The sequence below is a fragment of the Triticum aestivum genome, chromosome 2B (genome assembly GCF_018294505.1).
Source record: "Triticum aestivum cultivar Chinese Spring chromosome 2B, IWGSC CS RefSeq v2.1, whole genome shotgun sequence".
In the NCBI taxonomy this organism is placed as follows: Eukaryota; Viridiplantae; Streptophyta; class Magnoliopsida; order Poales; family Poaceae; genus Triticum; species Triticum aestivum.
This window is the reverse complement of record NC_057798.1, coordinates 771,592,296-771,598,295: the sequence shown is the minus strand read 5'-3', so window position 1 is coordinate 771,598,295 and position 6,000 is coordinate 771,592,296.

Below are 6,000 nucleotides of genomic sequence, written 5' to 3'. Positions count from 1 at the left end.
GTACCCATTCCCCCGTTGCCCGACGCCGTGGCGAAGCCGAAGTACTTCGCCGAGGAGGTCGAAATCGTGCGCGCGTCCCTCACCGACGCCCAACTCTCCCTCCCCCAGTACGGCGCCGACAACCACGCGGCCTGGGCGGCGTATTTCGAGCGCCGCCAGCAGCAGCGATTGGCGTCCACCAATGGTGCGCCGGTGGTCGGCGGCCGGCAGAACAGCGAGGGGCGCCACCTCTGGTGGGGCGTCCCCGGCCGCACACTCGAGGGCGTGCTCACGTACCTCGAGGGCGGCAACGACCCGCCGTTGGCGTACCCCCCGGCGCAGCACCGACGCGTTGGGCCATGGGCGCCAAGGAGGTTCGGGTCCTCCTCCTCCTCTTCTTCCTCCCGATCCTTGTCGCACTCCTCCGGCACTCCGGCCCTGCTCGGCGTCAAGGCCGAGCCCGCGGCAGAGTCGCCGCTCGGCCGGCGCACTCGCAGCACCGGCATCGTCATCAACGAGGGCGGCCGGCGCGCCTCGTCCTTGTCGGCTCCTCCGCGCTTCGTCAAGCCAAAGACGGAGCCGGGGCTGGCGCCGGTGAAGACGGAGCCGGGGCTTGCGCCGGTGAAGGCGGAGTTCGACGATGACGATGCGCCCCTAGAATGGGCGCGCCAGGACTCCATTGCGATGGAGAAGGCGCGCCGGGAGAAGGTGAAGGAGCGCCAGCGCGCCGCCCTGCGCCGCTTCGAAGAGCGCCGACGCGGCCGCGATGAAGACGGGGTCGTCGTCCTACGCGACAGCGACGACGACGACGACGACGCGCCGCCGCCAGTCCGCCATGGCGACGCCGGGTCCAGCAGGGGCGCCCGCGTCAAGGAGGAGAAGGCCGCCGACGACGACGATGGCGGCGACGAGTTCAGCCCCTTTCTTTTTTAGATTAGTTTAATGTCATGAAAATGGCGAATTTCGCCGAAAATTGCCATGTTTAGACGAAATTTGCCAAGTTTAGCCGAAATTTAACTACTTTTTATCATAACTTCGCCGAACGTCTCATCTTTTTTTTAATACGCGCCTAGGGGCGGCCCTGGGGGCCGACTCGCCCCAGGGACATTTTTTGCGCCGGCTCACCCCCAGGCAGTGCTTTTTGACGCCCCCTGGGGGGGCAATGGCTGGAGATGCCCTTACCACTGACCGTTTCAATTCAAGCCAAAAGAACGAAGGAAGGAACGAGGTACAGCGACCTGTGACGCTCTCGCGAATCAACATGTGGTTGAGATGGTTAGGTGGACAGTGGTATCCCCAACCCATCAGGGTTCAAATCCTGGTGCTCGCATTATTTCTAGATTTATTTCAGGATTTCCGGCGATGCGCTTTCAGTGGGAGGAGACGTTCCCGTCGACGACGAAGCGCCTACGGTTGCTTCGTAAATCTCAAGATGATATGCCGGCTCAGTATCTCGAAGGTGCCCATAGGGGCAAGGTGTGCGTGTGTGCATTCATAGGGATCAATGTATGCGCGTGTATATGAGCGCTTGTGTCTGAACTGATGCTAAAAAAAAAAGATCTGTGACGCTCTCGCCCCGCCGGGCACGCACTTGACCGCTGTTGCGCGCGTCGGGCGCTGTCACGAAACTTGGTGACGCGCTCAGCGGCTGCCATGCGGGTCTGGGTTGAACTCGAGCCACGTACTCCGCTATCCGGTTTCTCTTTGCTTCGTGGCATATCATGCGTTGTACGTACTACTATTAGTCCTTTCTTTCCACTAAGATACTGCTGCGGCCGGGATTCCACTGTTCACTGGAATATTAGGAAAATTCATGATCAATTTCAATAAATAATTCACGACTACAACAGAAACTAGCATGCAACAATCTAGCAAATTATAAGACCAGCAAATCATGTCAACAGCATGATTAACGTACTGTTCGGCAGTTGTAGTAGGAGGGAAGGTGTTGAAGATGATGTTGGCGATGATCTGTTGTTGACGATGACGAGTAGCACCACCCGACTTGGACAAAAGACGACCAGTGATGACGAACTTAGCAGTCGCGCAGAGTGCTTTCGAAAATCCTAATTCGTCCTCTCCCGATGTAGGATCGCAAAGACGAGCGATTCCGGAGGCGTTCGGAATAGGGAAGACTACTGTGGTGACGTAACTTGTGAGACGAGGCAAAACCCTAGATGTTTTTCGTATTTCTATGGCCGCGGCTCTAGCAGTAGCTCTAGCAGTATATATATTAGGACCGAGGGTAGTATTGTGTCGCGATCACAATCCCAAACCGACTTGGTCACTAAGTCCCCTGCAAGACAACAGACCGGATTTCGGTGCACCATTCGCACGCATGTTGCACGTACGGCACGGCCCGCCGAGGCAAGGCGAGCGAGCGCGCGTGTGGTTTTCCCTTTCTCTTCTCAACACACCACTTAGAGCATCTCCAGCCGCTCCCCCAACAGCCCCCCCCCAGGTGATTTTTTAGCGCTGTTGGCCGAAATTCGGCCCAGTCGCGCCCCCGGGATCTCGTTTAGCGCCGGTTTGGGCGAAATCCAGAGCCGGCGTTCCCGTCCCGAACCCAAGCGGCCGGGTATCGCCTGGGCGCGCCGCCGGAAGCGAAAAGCGGCGTGGGGCCGCTCTGTCGGCGACACGAAGCCCTTTTCCCGATGTTTCCTCCCGCTTCCCCTCCCCGACTTCCCTCTCTTCTCCATTCCTCCCACCAAACCCCCGCTCCTCCCTACCCTTCCGCCCGCCATGCCACCCAAAAAGTACGTGATGCCCCGCGCCACCACAGACCCCACACCCGCCACAGTCGCCCAGCCGAAGCAAAGGAAGCCGAGGGCGCCGCTGTCCAAACCCCCCGGCATGAGCAACGCCGAGTGGAAGGCGGATGTGGAGCGCCGGGAGGCCGTCACCGTCGACAGGCGCCACAGGGCCAAGAAGGCCAGGGAGAGAGCAGCGCACGCTGCGGCTGCGGCGAAGCATGCAGCCGAACAAGCCGAGGCGGCGTGCACGGCGATGATGAACCACCCCGGTGGGAACGACCCGTACGCGGCCTGGAGCCAGCAAAGCGTCGGCTCTCCAACCGGGTTCTCGTCGTCGCCGCACCCATGGAGCACGCTGTCGCCGGGCTATGCCGATGCCGACGCCCACGACGGGTTCAACCCCAACATCACCTTTCCCCATGGGCGCCCAGTCCAGCGCATGCCCTCGCCCGTGTTCGTCGGCGTGCAGTACCCGCCTTACACGTACTCGCCGCCGGACTACCGCGCATCCTTTCATTTGATCGCCGAACTGTGCCGCAGGGTCGCCGAACAACTGTGATTTTTTGGAGCGGGAACGATTGCTTTTGAATATGGGGCGTCTCGGGGGGTGGCACCTGGGGGCGTGGCTGGGGAGAAACGACCCCCAAAGGCCGATCTAGCGCCGGTACGCCCCCAGGCCGCTCTTTTTCGTCGCCCTGGGGGGCCGAACGGCTGAAGATGCTCTTAGAATGGTGGAGAGAACCCAATGTATAAAAAGGTCCGAGTCTTCTTCAACTTTCCGGGTGGGAATGAACTTTAGTACCATCACTTGCCATTTTACAAATGGGCTCATTTGAAATTTCAGATTTTGGATTTTGTTAATGAGCCAGGCCCATTAATTCTAACACCCATTGTCTAGTACCGAACTCCATGTCCTTTCTGTACTTTTATTAAAAAAAATGGAGACCGTGTCTTTCTCTGCACGAAAAGAATCGGACAGGAACTCCATGCCCTCCTGCTCCTCCTTTTTCCGACGGAATCGCTACAAGTCTATCAACGATAGTACTTGGAAGTTGTGGTTTGCTTTGCTTTGGCAGCGAGTCGCATTTCCCTTTCGGTCGCCGAGTCAAACACCACCGCGTCGGCCTTGGCCGTGCGTCCGGTTCCAAAGCTACACGGAGACCGGACAGGTTGTTCTACCATTCCATGCCGCCAGTCCAAAGAATTCCAGCTTGATCGATCGTTCCGTGGATGACCACTGAGCATTTCAAAGAAGAAGAAGAAGGCGACAAGCGCGGTGCGGCGACTCCTGCTGCGGCTGCGTCCGACGCGCGCTGTCACGATACTTCGGTTGGCACTGGACACTACTGTCGAGTGTACTTCGCACGGTGCACCCGTTCTGCGCCGCAGCGTCACGGGGTCTGGGAGCCCGGCCGGGTCCGGCGGGCCAGGCGCCGGAGCAGCCGCCGGTGAGCCGTCGCGTCCCCATCAGAGCCTCGATATCCGAGCCACCGCCTGCCCATAACATAAACCCGTCGGGGTCACGGGGTGCAGCAGCGGTTGGGCCACCGGCTCCACCAGCCGAGCCCGTCTCCGACATTCGCACCCGATACTACGGCGCGTGCTCCTTCCCCGCACAAGAAAAAAGAAAGAAATGAAAATCCGTGCGTGGCGCATGGAGAAAAAAGAAAGCGGGCGCACGGCGATAGAGAAGGAAAACGCATCATTCCTGCTCTTGGAGCGTGTTTCGAGGACACTGAGGCGAAAACAAAAAGCGAAAGGCCTCCTCCCACTCCCCGGACGCCCGCGCCTCGTGCTCGCCGCCGCGCCACTCGTCCTACCCTACCCGACGCACTCGTACGCTCGCAGGACACGCGCTCGTACCCGCCTCGCGCGTCGCTCTCCGCTCGGTCGCGCTCGTGCATCGCAGTCGTTCATTGCTCTCGGCGGCCATCAGTATTACTGCTCTGTTAAAAACGGCTAAACGGGGTCTTTATGACGAAACCAAGAGCGGATCATCGACGAGACGGAGAATCTTGTCCACGACATGTTGACAAAATCCTTGCTTAAGTACGGCTAAACGTACTATACTAGTACTTATTGCTCTCTCTCTCCATACTACATATATAGTACAGTAAGTTTCGTTTCTACAATCGTCCGCGGCTAGGGTTTGACTCTGTTAACCACGAGCTGTCGTTTGTCGCCCGATGATGAATATGCTTTTCTTCAGCGATGAGGTCTAGACTCTAGACTGACGCTGACTATTTTCCTCCGGCCACGTCCGTACCCACGCGCCGTGGAAAGGCACACACCCGCGCCCGGCCCGGAGGTGAGGTTGACGCGGCGAGATTTGCTAGGGGGAAATCAGGTGTCCTGCTACGCAGCTTATCAGATAAGTCAGGGGACAAAAATAATTCTGTCAAATAGTGCCTCATCATAAGCCACGAACCAAAATAGGAGCCTCGTTGGTTTTTGCTTTGCGTCCGGGCGTTTTTGCACTGCGCCACCACTACGGCGGCGTCGCTGTCGCACTGCCGACTGGGCTCCCTCCCTCCCTGAGCGCAACCATGCCATGCCCGTCAGGCCTTGTACAATGGAGGGTGTTTAGGATAGGTGCGTAAAAAAATAAACCAGGCTTTTTTTAAGTGCTGATGTTTATTTATACAGGATAGACGAGCACTGGAGAATCCCCAAGGCGTCAAATTTCCAGCGGACAGGCACGGAGTGGCTTGTCCAGACACTATGTGACTTGCCGGAGATGGAGCGGATGGAGCTAATGATGACGTTGTGGCGTTGTTGGCACGTCCGGAACGAGATGACACATAGTAAGCCGGCACCCCCTGTCGAGGCGTCCAAAAGATTCCTAATCAGCTATATGAACTCGCTTGTCGGACTTCAAAACAATCCAGAAGCTGATCCGGTGAAGGGCAAGCAGGTGGTGGACGTGTTGTGCTCAGAAAAACTGATATTACATGCTCCTGTTGGGCGGACAAGAGAGCATGCTCAATGGACGCCGCCGGATGCAGGTTGGACCAAACTGAATGTTGATGGCTCGTTTTGTGCAAACACTGGGACGGCAGGAGCAGGGATGGTTCTCCGGAACAGCTCAGGCGAGATCATTTTCTCATCTTGCCGGCAGCTACGAGCGTGTGCGGAGCCTCTCGAGGCTGAGCTTGCGGCATGCATGGAGGGTATTAACCTTGCCATGCAATGGACGCAGTTGCCGATCGAAGTCGAGATGGACTGTCTTGTTGCTGTCAACATGATCAAAGCTCCAGCGGTGGATAGG